We start from the raw sequence: 19597 nt of genomic DNA, 5'->3' as shown, positions 1-19597 counted from the left end.
CCATTGATGCCTGAAATCCTTTCAACAGAGTACAAGGCCCAAATTTTCACAGTTATTTAATTCAATTTAACCGATATCTACTAAGCAACTACTTATGTGCTAGGCAACATGCTAAATACTAAAGTTGAATAAGAGCGACCCAGCCCTCAAAGAGTTAACATTCTAGAAAGGGAGACAAGAAAATAAAACTAACGACAAATACAAAATAAGTGAATGTTTAAAGCAGCACATGGGACATGAATAATTGGAGGAATTAGGGAAGGCTTCCTGGAGGAGGAAACATCTGAGTTTGACAGACATGAAAAGACATAAAGGACAAATAGGAGTGGAAATGGGGAAAGGCAATTTCTTGCAGAGGGAATAGCATGTGCAAAGTCATCCCAATAAGAAACAGCATGTTTTTAGGCAATTGTGACCAATTCAGATCCTGTAAAGAAAGTGCTTAGAGAGGTAGGCCGGCTGGGGACAGGCAATGAGGGTGCTCCTTCTTTATGAAGCAAAGGATTTCTGGCTTTACAAAGTAAGTGATAGGGAGCCACTGAAGGATTTTCAACAGGAAAAAAAGACATGATCATATTTGTGTTTAAGAAGGATTATTTTTCAGGCAACATGGAAGATGAATTGAATGAGACTAATGATGAGAGTATTGACAATAAGACTTGGAATCAGTTAGTCGTGGTGGGAACGGAGAAAAGGAAACAGGACTGAGAGTGAGGAAATAGGTAAAACTTGTACCTGATGAAATATGGTGGTAGTATAGTATGGGGCTTAAGTGTGTGAGCTATGGACTTAAACTGCCTGGGTTTAAATCCCTGCTTCCTAGCTGTACAGCCTTGAGCAAGTTATCCAGTTTTCCTCAACTGTGAAATGGAAATGATAAGACTAAAAGCCACCTCTGGGGCTTTCGTGAGAATTAAATGAAACAAAATATGTGTGAATAGTGAGTGTTCAGTAACTATTAGCTATTATTACTATTTGCAGGGAGAGGGAAGAAATTGAAAATGACTCCTAGGTTTCTGATTTAGGTAATGAGATGGATGCTGGCACCACCAATCAAAATTGGAATTACAGAAAGAAGAGTAAGTGTGGGAAGGAAGACCATGAGTTCAGTCTAGAAAAATCTGGGATGTCTGTAAGACACCCGGGTGGAGATGTCCAGCTAGAAATACTGGCCTGGAACTCGAGGGTGTGATCAGGGTTAGAGATAGAGATTGGGGAGTTTTTAGCATACAGTGCAGAAAGAAAAATGTGAAGGGGCAAAGACAAAAGATTTAAAAATCAGTGAAAGCAGGCAATGTTGATGAGAGTGTAAAATCCATGCAATTTTTCTGGGAGGCAAATTGGCAGTATTTATTTAAAAAAAAAAAACTTGACATCAAGAAACTTGTAGTACTGGTTGTGTCTGGAGAAGAGAAGTCAGGGATGGCAGGGAGACTTGTTTTTTTAATTTTCATTGCATTTATGTTTAAGCACTTTTGTATTAAAAAACTTTTTTTTAAAGTTCTATTTATTTTGAAAGAGACAGAGACAGCACGAGTGGGGGAGGGGAAGAGAGAGAGGGAGAGAGAGAATCTCAAGCAGGCTGCAAGCTGCTAGCACAGAGCCCGATGTGGGGCTCGAACCCACAAAGCCGTGAGATCATGACCTGAGCCAAAACCCAGAGTCAGATGCCTAACTGACTGAGCTACCCAGGCGCCCCTGTATTTAAAAAATTGGGAGGGGGGTGCCTGGGTGGCTCAGTTGGTTAAGCGTCCAGCTCTTGATCTCAGCTCAGGTCATGATCTTGGAGTTTGTGAGTTTGAGCCCCACATCGGGTTCTGCACTGATGGCATGGAGGCTGCTTGGGATTCTGTTTCTTCTTCTTTCTGCCCCTCCCCTGCTTGTGCTCTGTCTTTCAAAATAAATAAATAAATAAACTTTAAAAAATTTTTTTTAAAGTTTTAATGTTATTTACTGAAACTTGACTAGAAATTTCACTTCCAATAATTTATCCTGAGAAAATAATCAGGCACACAAAGATACAAGTACACAGAGCTTGTCTCTAAGAGTAAAGAATTATTCATTTTATGCAATGAAATATTTTTGTAGCCATTTTTTCCCCTAACTTGCAAATTTGTGTATATGGCAAGTCTCACATAGTAGTGGGTCCTACATTTTACAGACTTCATATCTCAGTCACTTCCATCATAAAACACAGTCTTTTGTGTAAATGGCCAAATTCAGTGTTCTCTTTTATATCCACTTATAATTTTTCTTTTTTAAGTTTTTATTTATTTATTTACGTAATTTCTACACCCAACGTGGGGCTCAAACTCACGACCCGAAGATCAAGAGTCGCATGCTCTTCTGACTGAGCCAGTCAAGCCCCCTCTTTTGTATCCATTTAAAACGATGTTCTATACTCATTGAGGTGGAATAATGCCCACAAAAAAACAAAAAAGAAAAAACCTGGTAGAACATATAGTAATGTGATGCCGTTTGTATTACTGGATAGGATATATATATACCAATTTTTAACAACTGGAAGGATATAAGCCAAAATGTTAATAGTGGTTACTTCTGTGTGGTGAGGTTTCCGTTGGAATTTTTCCGTTGGAATGTTTATATTTATAATTTTCTAAAAGGTCTTATTTTTACATAATGAACATGTATTTCTTTTTTAATCAGAAAAAAATTTTCCATTTGGGAAACATATTAAAGGATAGGCATGAGAAGAGAAGCTTGTGAAGGAGACCAGGAAGGAATAAGTTGTCCAGGAGGTAGAAAGAGAACCAAGAGACAATAGTGATCCGAGCGGGAGGGATAAGAAATTTTCCAAAAGGAACAAGTGAGTAGTTAACAGTGTTTAACACAGTGCAACTGTCAAATAATATAAGGCCTGGGAGCTGTCCACTAAATTTGACAATTGCTTAAATGAGAGCAGTTTCAGTGGAGGATGGGAGGTAGAACCCAGACTGCAGTGGACTGAGAATGCAATCAGAGATGGAGAAGTGGAAATATTTAGTAGAGACCGTTCTTTTGAGAGGCTTGCCTAAGAAAGAAAGGTAGTAGCTAGAGGGCAATGCTTTGTCAAAAAAGGGTTTGTTTGTCTGTTTGTTTAAAGGGAGGAGAGACATGACTGTGTTTAAAAGCGGAGGTGGAGGGGAGGGATGTCAGTGAAAGTGGGAAGTTGAATATACAGGTAAGTGAAGGGATAAGGCTTAAAATCAAATAGCCCTAGGAGAATTGTGCAAGTTAAATTCATAATGAGGTATAAATACACGGTCTTTTTTTTTTTAAGAGAAAGATTTGATGGGGAGGGAGAGCAGAGTAGAGGGTACTGGGCTAATTAAATCCTTTGCAGTAACAACAGATAACAGCTGTTACCAGCTGGCTCACCAGGGCCTGTGCACACACACATAATTTTTTGCTTTTCATGAGAGGCACAGAGCTTCACAGTTACCAAGTGATGTTGAACAAGGCACAGTTATCCTGTGTACTTCAATTATCACACCAAGAAAAAAAATAACCCAGTCAAACCTCTTGGCAAACAGGTGACATCAAAACTCAATGGTCACATTGGGTTTCCTTGATCACACTCATTCTTTGCTAGAAGGAGTCCAGAGTGGGGAAAAAAAACCCCACAAAAGACAGAGATGTCGGACCCTTGAATGTGAAGGAATCTCACCCTCCTGCCCATAAAGAATACTGCACCTTAATCAAACACCTATCAGGGTGCTTGGGTGGCTCAGTTGGTTAAGCATCCAACTCTTGGTTTTGGCTCAGGTCATGAACTCACAGTTCGTGGGATTGATCCCTGCCTTGGGCACTGGGCTGGTAGTGCAGAGCCTGCTTGAGATTCTCTCTCTCCGCCTTTCCCCACTGTCTCTCTCTCAAAATAAATAAATAGGCATTTAAAAAAAAAACACCTATCCATCTTCCTGCTCTTCAATTTTTCCAAAAGGAGATTGCACAATCTCCAACTCAGTGTTATGCAATCATACTGACAAGAAGTTCTTTTTAGTCTTTATTCAGGCTGTCCTGAGGAAATGGCAAACCAAAAATCCCTATAATTTGGGGTGTTTGTGTTCCTGGGAGTACGGGTCTGGAACTGCAAGGAGGGAATAGGGAGAAAGTCTGAGTGTAAAAGAGGTAGGTCAGTGAGGAAAACCGGAGAGCAGCACTTATAACATACAATCTCTACTCCAGGGAATGTGGATCCAGAGTTTAGCTGCCTTTCTATAGAGCCCTGCTCTCTTTCCACACACACACATCTATCTAGCTGCCTACTACTATTATTGACTTCTCCCCTTCCTGAAGTTCATTTAACCCTAATTTCAACTGGCACCTCCCCAGGGATAAGTCTCTATTTTAAATCCCTTCTGAAAGTTGTCAGTTCCCTCTCTGTGTTGATGAAGTGTCCTTTAAATACCCAACTTGTCTTCTTAAGTTGGTTTTGTATTTATTTTACTAAAATCTCTCTGGCCTACGGTTGAGAGCAATTTGGGGAAAAGTGATGTGGCCTAAGTGTGTGAGCATCTATGCAGGTTTGTCAAGGGTGGGTTGCCAAAGACCTAACTCTTTAGCTGATATGAGTCTGTCTGTCGTGCAGCTTCCGTATAGATGTTTGTTAATTATATAATGAATTATCCAGCAACAATGAGACCTGAAAAGATAATAATGTTTCAGTTAGTCATCTTTCTTTCCTTAATAAAAGCTAACATTGGGACGCCTGGGTGGCTCAGTTGATTGAGTGTCTGACTTTGGCTCAGGTCATGATGTCATGGTTCATAGGTTCAAGCCCCATGTTTGGCTCTATGCTGAGAGCTCAGAACCTGGAGCTTGCTTCAGATTCTATGTCTCCCTCTCTCTCTGCTCCTCTCCTGCTAGCTCTCTGTGTGTTTCTCTCTCAAAGATAAATAAATATTTTTTAATTAAAAAAATAAAAGCTAACATTGAACACTTACTATGTGCCAAACACTCTTTTAAGTACTTTATATATTTTAACTCTGTTAATCCTCAAAACAAGCATATGACATGTGGGCTATTTTTATATCTGCATTTTATTGGTGATGCACGGACAGATTAAGCAACTTGTTCAAAATCACACAGCTAATAAGTGGTAAAGTCAGGATTTGAACCCAGAGAGTCTGGTTTTGGAGCTCAGGTTTTTAAACTGCCTCTCAAAGAAGATTCTTTTAGCCCTGTATGTCACCATAAAGGGAATAATATGAAAAAAAAAATAGAAAAGGAAAAAGGAGAGAAAGAATAAAAGTGTATATAGTGGGAAGGGGTAGAATGTTACTAACAACTGCTCAGTAACATTCTGGTATAAGCTGCCTACTCTTGCCCAGATGTTGTTCTTTATCTGTTTGGTCTTTTGCCGGAAACATTTTGTGTTGAATTCTATTTTCTTAATAACTATGGGAACTTCAAACCTATTTAATTTCTGCCCATCCTTCAAAGCCAAGTGCTGATCCCACCTCCTCCATAAAGCCTCCATATCCGTCCAGTCTACAATAAATTTTAAAATTTTTACAGACTTCTCTTCTTGTCTGTAATGTTCATTTGGCTCTGACTCGCATTCTTTCTTTTTTTTAAGTAGGCTCCACGCCCAATGTGGGGCTTGAACTCACAACCCTGAGATTAAGAGTCTCATGCTCCACCAGCCAGGCGCCCATCTGACTCACATTCTTTTTTTTAAAGTTTATTTATTTAGAGAGAGATAGAGAAAAAAATGTGCACTTGAGCACAGGAGGGGCAGAGAGAGAGAGAGGAAGAGAGAGAATCCCAAGCAGTCTCCATCCAGATGCAGAGCTTGATGTCATGAACCCATGAAATCCTGACCTGAGCCAAAATCAAGAGTCAGAAGCTTAACCAACTGAGCCATCCAGGCATCCCTGACTTGCATTCTTGATTAACCTTGTGTGCCTTTATGTCTCATCTTACCAACCATACTGTAAAATCTCCAAGGGAAGAGACTAAAACTTCTATTTCTCTTGCATCTTGTGTCCCCCATAATGCCTAGCACGGTGTCTTGCAAATAATAGACAGTAAATATTTGTTGGTTGACTGAGTGATTGAAAAATGTCAGAGTCTGTACCAAGTCTTGGTTAACCCATGCATCATTTAATAAAGAACTATGCACTTAATGTGTACTTACTAAACATTAATAATGATTACAAAATCATTCAAAAAGTCTTCATGGGGTTTCTACAGCGTGTAGAGAATGGTGCTGTGAGGACAGAAATGAAATAAAAGAATACAGCTTCTACCTTTGAAGAGCTTAGATTAGTCTTCTCTTACTAACTCAATGCATACTATCTCCTTTCTCTGAATTCCTGCTGCATTTGAAGTCAGGACTAGTGATCACTCAGTTGTTATCTCCCCCAAATTGGTTGTGAGCTCCTCGAAGGAAATGTATAGCACTGTGCTGGGAACATAATAGAATCATAGAATTGGAAGAGACATTAGAGCTTTCCCTATTGTCAAACTTCCCACCCAGCACAAGAGTCCCTTTTGCAACAGCCCTGATCCAGCTCTTATTTAATTATATGATTCCAGTATCAGGAATTAACCAAAATAGGAAACATAGGAGGAAGAGTAGGTTCAGGGGCTAGATAATGAGTTGGATTTTTGACTACGTGCAGTTTAATGTGATTGTTAGGCAACCAGGTGGAGACAAACAGCTTAAATTCAGGTCTCAATCTGAGGAGAGAGGTCAGGGCTGAAGATAGAGATTTAGGAGTCTTGGCATGCATGTACGTTGTAGTTGAAACACTAAGATTGAGTAAGACTGCCAAGGACAAGAAAAGAAAGGCATCAAGGACAAAGTCTTTGAGAATTCCTCTACCTGGAAAATGAGAGGAGAAATCAATGAGGTGGAAGATCTGGAAGACAAAAGAGAAAGTTGTAAGGAGAGGCTGGTCACCAGAGTCAATGGAGAATGGAGCAATAAAGTTACAGTTCTAAGACTGAGATAAATTTATTTGATCTGGTGATTAAGAAGACAGACCTTTGGCAACCTTAAAGAGAGCAGTCTCAGTGAAGTAGGCTCTATTTTTACTTTTGTTACCCCTAATGCCTGGCACAATGCCTGACTTAATGTATATTTGTTGCATAGCTGAATGAATAGATGGATGAATTGTAGTTCCTGCCCAAAACAGGAGGTGATGGGAAAAAGTAAACAAGTTACCCCTTTTTCCTCTAAAGAGAGTATGAGTGATAATTTAGAGAAACGTTAAGGTGAAAAACAGAGAAGTTGAGGCCTATAATTTTCCCCCCAAAATATGAAGTAAGCTCATCTGAGAATCTCTCACAGATTCCATTCTCAGTATGATTGAGTAAACTCTCAATAGATAGCAACTATAAACTCTGAATAACACACACACACACACACACACACACACACACACACACACACACCTGAAAGTTCCAGCCAGTGAACAAAAAGCAGGCAGATATTGAAGGGGGTTTAGAACAAGGGAACAGCATAGAAAAAGTTTCCCATTTTTATGGCTTTAGCCTGAGGGCAGACAGCAGTCATCATCCACACCACCAGAACTACATCAGGAAACCCTCATCTGTCTAACCTGAAGAACAAGAGGACAGGGCCTGGGGCAACCACAGTTTCTAGAAAGTGAGGGAATATTTCAGAAAGAGATCTGAGAAAAGGGCCTTACATATCTGTATGAAATTCTTTCAAGACTTATCCTGAACCACACATGCATTGATAGGGCAGACTCAAAGCAGCTTCAATCTAAGACAAACAAAACTGAGATTTGAGCTGCCACCTGTGACAGGCAAGGCAGAGTTTTCAGTTACAATTTAACTAAGCTAATTGTCTGCTGAAACAAATCCACACTCTTCAGAGGAATATAACAGAATCAAGTCTCCACAATAGAACATTCACAAGGTCTTGGAAACCCTCCAAAATTATTCAAATATAAAGAATCAGGGAAATGTGACCCATTCTCAAAGGAAAAAACAACTGATGGAAGCTAACCCTGAGATGATGACCCTTGAAGAGAGAAAAATATCCCGGCAATGAATGAAAAGATAGGAAACCTCCGCAGAAAAATAGAAAATATAAAAAAGAACTAAAAGGAAATTCTAGAATTGAAAAACACAATATATGAAATAAAAAATTAACTAGATGGACTTAAAAGCAGGTTTAAGTGACAGAAGAAGGAGTCAATGAGCTTTCAGATATAGTAATAGAAAGTTGGGGCGCCTGGGTGGCGCAGTCGGTTAAGCGTCCGGCTTCAGCCAGGTCACGATCTCGCGGTCCGTGAGTTCGAGCCCCGCGTCAGGCTCTGGGCTGATGGCTCGGAGCCTGGAGCCTGTTTCCGATTCTGTGTCTCCCTCTCTCTCTGCCCCTCCCCCGTTCATGCTCTGTCTCTCTCTGTCCCAAAAATAAATTAAAAAAAAAAAAAAAAAAAAAAAAAGAAAGTAACCTGAAGACAAGAGGATTGAAAAAAGTGCACGGAGTCTTGCAGACCTGTGGGACAGCACAAGAAGTCTAAAATATGTGTTATTGGAGTCCCTGAAGAAGGGGAAAAAGAAAATGGGGTCAGAACCATTATTGGAATAAATAATGATTGAACGCTTCCCAAATTTGGCAAAAAAAAAAAAAAAAAATTTACAGATTCAAGCTCAGCAAAGCCCAAACAGGATAAATATGGAGAAAACTGCACCTATGTGTAACATAGTCAAACTCTTGATAACCACAGATCAAGAGAAAATCTTGAAAGCAATGAGAGGAAAAAAACGCATTGCATATAATGACCCAAATAGCAATGGACTTCTCAGAAACTATGGATACTAGAAGACAGCAGAAAAACATCTATAAATTGCTGGGGGGAAATCACTGTCAACCAGAATTCTATGTTCAGTAAAAATATTCTTCAAGAACAAAAGCAAAATAAAGACAGTTTCAGGTAAAAGAGAGTCTCTCATGCTTATAAGTCTTTTTTAAATTTTAAAAAATTTTTAATTTATTTTTGAGACAGAGAAAGACAGAGCATGAACAGGGGAAGGTCAGAGAGAGAGAGACACAGAATCTGAAGCAGGCTCCAAGCTGTCAGCATAGAGCCTGATGCGGGGCTTGAATTCACAAACCGTGAGATCATGACCTGAGCTGAAGTCAGATGCTCAACCGACTGAGCCACCCAGGCACCCCAAATACTTGTAAGTCTTTAGTCTTGCTGTTCACTCTGTCTGGAACAGTCTCTGCCCCACTCCCCTCCCTATCTTCAGCTTGCCTCATAGAATCCATCCTGATCCTCCAAGGCCAAATTAGATGCCCTTCTTTTATTTTTTAAATGTTTATTTATATATTTTGAGAGAAAGAGCATGTGAGCAGAGGACGGGCAGAGAGGGAGACAGAGAATCCAAGCAGGCCCTGCTCTGTCAGCACAGAGCCTGATGCGGGACTCCATCTCATCAGCCATGAGATCATGACCTGAATCAAAATCAAGAGTAAGACACTTAACCAACTGAGCCACCCAGGCGACCCAGATGCCCCTCTTTTATACACCTAGCCCCTCATATTTTCCCGGTCTTAGTATTTATCCTGCTGTATGTAATTCCTTGTTTAATTGCCTGTGAAATCCACTAGACTATATGCTCCATGAGGGCAAGCATTTTTTCTTATTGGTGTATTTACAGTCCCTGGCATGTAATAGGCCCTCAATTAATATTTATTGAATAAAGGGGGGGAAAAAAAGATCTGATTCCACACCATGCTGTCATCATGAAGATAAAGGTCCTGACACTACTATAAGATTCACTATTACTATACTGTCTTAAACTTTATGGAGAAATATACTGTTCTCCGAAAAATTGCAGCTTTGATTGAACTATCATTATCCTATGATTACATGGGCAGTTACTGTTTGGGGGCAATCTATATGTACTTAACATAGATCCTTGGCAATTAATGCTTGTGAAAATCCTCATTTTAATACTACTTCAAGATAAATGGCTTAGCAACATGCTAATGAATAACTATGGTACATTCAACTGATAGACTATTATGCCAATACTAAAATTATATTTATCAACCTGTGTAATAATTTGAAAACATCCTTATATGTTGGGGGGGGGGACCTGACACACAAAATTATTCATATAGTGTGATTATAACAATGTTTTTTAAAACTCTACATAGAACAGGGGTGCCTGTTTTATGGCTCAGTCAGTAGAGCATACAACTCTTGATCTTAGGGTCATGAGTTGAAGTCCCACATTGGTGGTGGAGTTTACTTAAAAAATATCTATGTAGAAGGAAAAAATAACAATGGAAAGAAATATAGTGAAAGTTACTGTAGTTTTCATTGGGTGATGGCACTATTGGTACTTTAAATATTTTTCTCTGCATTTTACAATTTTTCTTTAATAAACACACATCACTCCTATAGTAGGTGGGGGAGAAAGTCTCAAGGGAGGTAGAAGTCCCCTGGTATACACCAGACCACAGTCTCTAGGAAAACAGGACTGTGTTTAAGCCTTCTTTCTCTTTAACTTCTATCTTAATGGCCTCATACCACTTACGGATTAACTGGGTGCATGACCTTATGGAAGGATGCTAGAAGACTGGCCTCAGGAAAAGAAGAAAGGGGATCAACAGTGGAAACTGCCAGAGGCAGGAAAAAAAGAGACTAAGCAAAGAGATCAGAGAAAGTAAACATAAAAGAACAGGAAACGGGAGGGGGGAAGGAAAGACAAGAGGATAGGTATACTTTCATACATTGTCATCCGAATGAAAAAGAGGAGTTAGTCATGGATTTTTATGATAGGCATAGCTAGCATATTTTTCATGTTATTTTATTATTGTCTGTATTAAATGTTTGTGTATTTGTGCTTTGTGCCTCACTATTCCTTCCAGGGGCAGGCTGTGTACTTCTTCAGCCAACACGTGCTGTCATATCTGCCTGATGCTGCCAGGGAAGATCAGCTAGACATTAGATCTGGACATTCTGGAGCCTACTCTAAGAGAAAATTGCATAACCACGTGCCTATCTGTGTGAGCTATAGATTTAGCAAGTTATATGGGACAGTCAGGAACCTTCTGGTTGATAAAGGAGATCTGGATGGGGATTCAGGGAGTCCCAGAGGTGTTTGTGGAAAACAAGAAAGTACATCAGTTCCATCTGGGTCTAAACCCCATCAATGACACACAACTCAACTAACTGAACAATGCTGACTCATAGCCTAGACTGTTTTTGTAAGATGTTTGTATTATTCTGTTGATTTTTTATACTACTTCTGACATTTTTGAAGATTTTACTGGGCTAGTGGGATGACTAATGGGGTATTTTAGTTTATTAAATGTCAAGGGAAGGTGTTAGGATTAGAAATGATTTTCTACATGGTTTGGTTTGAGTATAGTCATTCCCAGAAAGGCAGGATTTCTGGCAACTTTGTTTTTTCCGTCTGATAATCCATCTTTTTAACCCATCTGGGAACTAGGAACAAGGAGACTTAACCTTGAAAGAAGGACATGTAAAAGTGCCAATACAAGATCTTAGCATCGTCCATTGACTTTTAGAGGGTGGACGCAATTGTCTTAGAGTTCCTGATCATGTAATTTGTAGTATATAGAATTGTGGCTTCCATTATCCTATGCAAGAGCTGTGCAAGAGTCTTGTACCATCCAATACAGTATCCACTAGCCACATGTGACCAAGTTTAAATTAAAGTTAAATAAAATTAAAACTCAGCTCCTCAGTTTCCTGGCCACATTTTAAATGTTCAATAAGCACATGTGGTTAATGGCTACCATATCGGACAGGGCAGATATAGAACATTTCCATCATCACAGAGTTCTACTGGACAGCACTGTGAATCTAGCCTCACAGAATGGTGATATGTGGGGACGAAGCATTTCTGTGACTGCAGGTAATGTGACTTATTTTTTCTTACTTCACATTGTCTCTTTGCATTGATATGCTCAGAGTGACTAGGGAAGTTGAGGAAGTTCAGCAGATTTGTTAGCCCTCTTCACACACACACACACACACACACACACACACACACACACACACAGTAATTCTCCTTTAGGGAATGACTAAATAAATGTAGCAGTCATTAAATGAAATATTATATAACAGTTATGGGGAATGAACTACATGTATCAATAAGGATAAATCTTAAAAACTGTGTGAAAAAAGCCAGTTGCTGAATGTAGTCATTTCTTGCACACAAAACAAAACTGTATTTTGTCTCCATGGGATTATTTTTTAAGATCTGGACGAAAACATATCAAACTCATGACAGTGGTAACTTAATGGAGGGGTAAAGGTAAATGGGATAAGGGACCAAAGGGACATTTAACTGTTTCTACAATGTTCTACATTTTTAGAAAGATATTATTTTTGAGTAATCTCTACACCCAACATGGGACTCGAACTTAACAACCCCAAGATCAAGAGCCGCACAATCTACCTACTGACCCAGCCAGGCACCCCTGTAATGTTCTAAATTTTTAAAGGAAAACATATTCATGTATTACTTGTGTAATTATAATTATTCAAACAGGACACAAATTTATATACAAAATATGAATATAAACACGAAAAAATATGGTCGTGAAAAAATAAAGGAAGTACACAAAACTCTAATGACAATCATGTTGAAATGGTGGGATTGTGGGTATTTTCTTCTATTTCCCTATTTTTAAAGAGTTTTTTTGTCTTGTGGCTGTAATGTTAATACAATAAAAATTTTTTAAATAAAAAATGAATCCACCTTTCTGCTGCAGACATAGTATTATCACATATCAGGTGTAGCTCTCAAGAGGCAATTGGCTCTGGTACATAATTAGTGCCAGAAATAACAGTTCAACATCATTTGTGTAAAAAAAAAAAATAGTTAATTGTCCTTGGTGGCAGTCTCCAAAATTCAATTGGTCAATATAAAACCCCACTCTGCAGCTAATTCATACCGGCAGGCACACTGGGACCCTACAGTTCGTAAAACCAGAGGTTCCATTAGAATATTTATGAAACTTCCCTTCTTATACAACAGACCACTTGACTGGTTATGGGCTTTGAAAATTGCTCAAATCAAAAATCCCTCTTCTGTTGTGTGGAACTCAGATCCAAAAGCTGCTTCCTACAAAAAATCCGGCTTTCACCTGCACCCTACCTCCACAGGGACGTGAGGTAAACTTCCGTGGAAGACAACAACGCTGGTCAGTCTTCTCAACTTTCAAGCCGGAATGTAAACCCTGTCACCCAACCACCTGTTCATCTGGCTTCCAAAACATATGGATCCTGCCTCAGTCAACAACAGAGCATACCAACACTTCTGGCCTTCACCAGAGAAGTGTAGTCAGCCTCTGAGGTCCTGTCAAAAGCTTGGCTGTGGGAAGAGATATTTATGGAATATATTGTAAGGGACATTCTATCCATCCACTCCTTTAGGTGGCATTTTAAATTGTGCCCTCAGATCAAATTAAAGCACCAGAAGATTGCATGCCTGAACCATATTAGCTCAGCCTCTGCAGAAATGCTTTAATGTTACACCCTTGGCTTTTAGCCAGGGTAGTTACCAACAAGTAATATGAAAATCTCTTCTGTGATGTGCTATGAAACTGTTACTGAGGACATTGTCCTTTATGTTAATCCCACGTGAGAAATTTCTTATGGAATTTAGTGCCAGCAATGAACCATTATGTAGCTGTTAAAAATTATAATTCTGGGGGCGCCTGGGTGGCGCAGTCGGTTAAGCGTCCGACTTCAGCTCAGGTCACGATCTCGCGGTCCGTGAGTTCGAGCCCCGCGTTGGGCTCTGGGCTGATGGCTCAGAGCCTGGAGCCTGCTTACGATTCTGTGTCTCCCTCTCTCTCTGCCCCTCCCCCATTCATGCTCTGTCTCTCTCTGTCTCAAAAATAAATAAACGTTAAAAAAAAATTTTAAAAAAAAATTATAATTCTGGAAGACTAAATATGAAAGCGTGTTTATGATATGTTCATTGAAAACAACAACAACAACAACACAAAACGGTAGATAGACTTTAATTGCAGCCATGTAAAATTATTTGTGTCTGTGGATGAGGACCAAAAGCTGACAGGCAAAGATGAAAATTGTACGAGGGCAATGGGATTGCAAATGTTTTGTTTTTTCAAGAATTTTTGCTTGCTGTCAGCCTGTCTTTGCAATTGGGAGAAAAAAGAATTTAGTGACAGGAGAATCTCTGTCTGTGTTGAGGAATTGCTATGTGTCTTTCTTTCCAATAACAATTTGTTATGTCCCCCCTTTCCCCTGGCTGCCCCAAAAGATGGACTTAATGACTGGTCATGGCACTTTAGCTCCTTCTTCCTTTCCATGCCTCTGATGTTCTATTTCTACAATCTTATAATGTTTGTACTCTTTTTTTTTTTTTGGTAAAGTGCCCAAATCCCTTATAGAAAGAGGCAAAATATAAAGCATTTTCCCCCTCTTTCTCTTTCTTCCTTTCTCTCTTTCTTTCTTTCTTTCTTGCATTTTTTCCCACTTTAAAAATTATACACATAGTAAATTGGAAATATATGACAGTAACAATAAAAAAGCTACTCACTGGTAACACTTTTTGGTATTTCCTCCTATTTTTTCCTCAATGTATTATAAACAAAATTATGAGCATATACATATAAAGTATCACATCCTGCTCTTTTCATATAACTTTAAAATATAAGCATGTAAAAAAATAAATAAAATAAAACATAAACATGTTTTCCTGTATTGGAGACTCTTATGGTTAATAACCCTGGTAAATATCATGCTGGTAGGACTTTCTTTTTTTTCCCCAGTAGGACTTCCAAAGGTTGGAACCACTGAGGCTGCAGGAAGGGTTAAAGACGAAGCTGGAGGGGCACCTGGGTGGCTTAGTCTGTTGGGTGTCTGACTTCAGCTCAGGTCATGATCTCATGGTTGGTGACTTCAAGCCCCACATCGGGCTCTCTGCTGTCAGCCCAGGGCCTGCTTTGGATCCTCTGTCCCCTTCTCTCTCTGCCCCTCTCTTGCTCTCATTCTCTCTCTCAAAAATAAATAAACATTAAATTAAAAAAAAAAAAAAAAAAGACAAAGCCGGAAAGAGCCAGAAAGTCAGTTCAGGTGAGCCCAAAAACTGAGAGATGAAGCTTTGTAGACCTTATTTCTGCAGGGGGCCAGAACCGAATTGTGTGGGTATGAAGTGTAATCTCCGGGAAGCCTGAGGCCAGAAGGGCAATCCGGGGTCTTGTACCCAGATCGGAGATCACAGGAAATAGGATTTTTGAGCTAGGAAAGATGTTAGCTGTCATCTAACATAATATGCTCATTTACAACTGAAGAAACCAAAGTCAGAAGGCAGACAAATTGACTTGTGTGGGCTCTGGAGTCAGAATGCCTGGATCTGTCCCTCTGCTCTACCACTTAGTAACAGCGGACAATAAGTAGATGCCTTTACTCTCTCCAAGTCTCATTTTCCTCTGTGAAAGGAACGTAGTCAAAGCATTTAACTTACATGTGTATTGTGTGGATTAAATCAGATAATCCACATAAAGCACTGAGCACAGTACCCAACACGTAATAAAAACTCAATAAATGTTACTTTTTAATAGTAGTGTAATTATTATCATTATTCAACTAGTTAGTGACAGAAATATGACAAGGTCTCAGGGTGCTTGGGTGGCTCAGTCGTTTAAGCATCTGACTTCAGCTCAGGTCATAATCTCCCAGTTTGTGAGTTTGAGCCCCACATCCGGCTCTGTGCTGACAGCTCAGAGCCTGGAGCCTACTTCAGATTCTGTGTCTCTGTCTCTCTCTACCCCTCCCCTGCTCATGCTCTGTCTCTGTCTCTCTCTCTCAAAAATAAATAAACATTAAAACAAAGAACTGTGACAAGATCTCAGATATCCTGACTCAAGCTAGTGCTCTTTTTTTTTTTAATCCAGATTTCTGGCTTATTTATTTATTTATTTATTTATTTATTAAAGTTTATTTATTTTGAGAGAGAGGAGAGAGAGAGAAAGAGAGAGAGAGAGTAGGGGAGGGGCAGAGAGAGAGAGAGGGAGGGAGAGAGAATCCCAAGCAGGCTCCATGTTGCCAGCGCAGAGCCCAATGTGGGGCTTGAACTCACAAACCGTGAGATAATTATCTGAGTTGAAGCAAAGAGTCTGACCCTTAACCAGCTGTGTCATCCAGGAGCCCGTAGTGTTCTTTTCACTGTATTGAACTAAGTTCCAGGGTCCAGAAAGGACTGAAAGTTGCCTTGAACTTAGTAGTGGTACCAACTCAAATCTACCTGGGGCTAAACCTGAAGACTTTAGTCTGGGGTGCACTTTATGTAAAAGCACTTAGCCTAGTGTCTGGAAAACAGTAGGCTCTTATGAAAGGTTTCTTGGGGAGCCTGAGTGGCTCAGTAGGTTAAGCGTCCAACTTCAGCTCAGGTCATGATCTCTTGGTCTGTGGGTTTGAACCCGCATTGGGCTCTGTGCTGACAGCTTAGAGCCTGGAGCCTGCTTCATATTCTGTGTCTCCCTCTCTCTCTGCCCCTCCCCTGCTCATGCTCTGTCTCTCTCTCTCTCTCTCTCTCAAAAATAAATAAACATCCAAAAGTATTTTAATTAGATAGATAAGAAAGCTTATATATATATATATATACATACACACACATAAGCTTTCTTAAGAAGATTTTTAAAAACAGTGACAGGGTTGGGAGGGTGGTACTGGTTTCTAAGAGAAGGACTAGAAATCTTTCACAGAAGCACATAAATAAGGACTTGGGGAAGAGGGCTACCAAAACTATGTACATTCCATACGTGTCTGTGAAGACCAGAGACAAGTAGAGGTTGTGATTTCTGAGATTCCTCGAACTTTCTCATTGTTATTTTTGTTAACCCTTGCATCTTTCCCTATAGTTACTAGCAAAAAAATCCTATACAAACCCTCGGTGGGGGTTGTGTGATTTTTCAGAGTTGGGCAGGATAATAAAGAAGTGGGGAAATATCTATCTCAATTCAAATTAATAAAGCCAATTCGGCAGCAGAGTTGGGGGGTGGCACCCAGGTAGAAAAGTGGGCAGTAGCAGCAAAAGATGCAAGAGAGTCACACCCCTCTATGATCCTCAAGAGGGAAAAAGCAAGTCATGAGTGGGGAGCCAATTGAGTCCATAAACTCAGGGGTTGCAACTGGGAAAAAGGCCTGTGTCACCCCCCCCCATATCCTGACATATCTGTTCATAATTTATTACTACAGTGGTTTTATGGAGGCCTCCTGTTAGTCTTCTTTCCTGACCAATGTCTTTTCTATTTTCCAAGGCTACCTTGCTAACACTGTCCCTCAACTAATGTATATTATTTTCTTTAATATTTTTAATGTTTATTTATTTTTGAGAGAGAGACAGAGTGTGAGCAGGGGAGGGGCAGAGAGAGAGAGAGAGAGAGAGAGAGAGAGAGAGAGAGGGAGACATAGAACCCAGAGCAAGCTCCAGGATCTGAGCTGTCAGCACAGAACCTGACATGGGGCCCAAACTCACGAATTGGGAGATCATGACCTGAGCCAAAGTCAGATGCTTAACCAACTGAGCTACCCAGGTGACTCTAATGTATATTCTAACATTCCCACAGTAATAAGGTGAATAACCTTGACCTCTCTGGATACATGCTTTAAAGTAGCAGTGTTTTTTACCATTGCACAGATTCTTTAACTCTCCCTCCTAAATCATCTGGTCTTATGGGTTATGGTCATTTTTGTCTTTCTGGGATTTCAAGCCATACTCTCATCTTAACAGTAAAGACTCAGTAAGTATTTGTTGATTTATTTCAGAGTTTATAATCGAGTGGGGGAGACAATATGCCCTCATGAGATGAAAAACTATGTAACCACAAGGACAAAATTAAAGAATACAAACTGAGCTCGTAGAAGTTCAGGAGACACAAAGCAGATAAGTGATCTGTCAGGTTGGGCTAGTTGGAGAAAGTTTCCAAGAGCATGTAAGTTTTGAGCTTTGAATTGGAAATTTAAGGAGGTGATGGACATGAGTTGGTGGAGAGGTGGACCTTTCCAAACAAATACACAGACAACACAAGATAGAACTCAAGCCAGGACAGATGCCTGCCCCACCCTTGCCATTTCCCTAGCTCAGCAGCTCTGCATGATCTGTCACCACACCTCTTTCAGTTCGAAGAGAGCTCCTTGTGACCTAGTGGCCACCAGGCCCTCTCCTCTATCAAACTTACCATTCCCGCGGCACTTACCAGGCTGTGTACTGCAGGAGGAAGAGACACACACAAGACATGTTTACAGGCATTGTGAGCAACTATGTCCCATCTCTCTAGTCTGGACCTCAGGTAGGGATACATGGTCTTCTATTTACCCTGTACATGACAAATGGAGCACAAATGCACTTTGGAGTAGAAGGAGGCAGGAATATATAGAACCAAGATGGTTACGTTACCGTGAGTAGCCTAATATCTCTTTGAAGCCTCGATGTACCGCCACCTCTAGAAAATGCCAAGTTGTATAGCTGTCCTTCCTGACAAGAGGAAGGCCTTGTCATCACATAGCACATATCAAGCAACACTGCAAATGGTACAATGCTAGGCACTGTACAGACAAGTTATAGTTCCTACCTGTAGGAGTGTGCTGTCTAGCAGGAAAATTGAGACATGGCCAGACAGAAAGTACACATGATACGCTTATTAAAAAGTTGTCAAGGGGCGCCTGGTTGGCTCAGGTGGTTAAGCGTCTGACTTCTGCTCAGGTCATGCTCTCACAGTTCGTGGGTTCAAGCCCCATGTCCGGCTCTGTGCTGACAGCTCAGAACCTGGAGCCTGCTTTGGATTCTGTGTCTCCCTCTCTTCCTGCCCCTCCCCCACTCATGCTCCGTCTCTCTCAAAAGTAAACATTAAAAATTTTGTCAAATGTACAAATGTAATGTCATTCAATTCCTGATCCCATTCATTCTGCCAGCATTTGTCCAATGTGACCCCTGGCTAAGGGTCACAGAGATACATAAAACTTGTCTCTCTGCCCTCGAGGAGTTCAGTTTAGCGGAAGAGATGTATGTGTAAAGAAATAATTACAATACAATATGGTCTGTGCTATAAAACACAAGCCTGCACAAAGTGCTTGGGAATGCAGAAAAGGGAGAACTCCACCTGAGGGGAACAAGGAAGGCTGAATAGGAGTGTTCCAAAATAAGAGACTTGGGGAGGGGACGATGAGAGGGAGGACACCCCAGGAGGTGGAGGTATAAAAGGGTATGGCATTTCCAGGAAACAGTACAAAACTCTGGTTGGAACTTAGTGTGCCCAGTGAAAGATGAAGCAGGAAATGTGGGAAGTGTCCTGAAACTGAAGATACTGTGTGTACCTTGCTAGAGAGTTTGAACTTTATCGCATAGGCAATAGGGAAAACCAAAGGAAGTTTCAAGCAGGGAAGATTTATGGTCATAAATAAATGTTATGATCCTAGTTCCCCTGTCTCCTAGCTGTGACTTTGGGTATGTCACCGAATCTCTGAGCATTAGTGTCTTCATCTGTAGAGTGCGGTTGATAGCAGTACCTGCTTTACAGGGTGGATTTGAGGAGTAAATGAACTAATGTATGTAAAGCAATTAGCACAGCGCCTGGCACATAATAAGCACTCCA

This window comes from Panthera onca, chromosome X (genome assembly GCF_046562875.1).
Source record: "Panthera onca isolate mPanOnc1 chromosome X, mPanOnc1 haplotype 2, whole genome shotgun sequence".
Lineage (NCBI taxonomy): Eukaryota > Metazoa > Chordata > Mammalia > Carnivora > Felidae > Panthera > Panthera onca.
The sequence above is the reverse complement of the archived record's forward strand: the minus strand, read 5'-3'. Positions refer to the sequence as shown.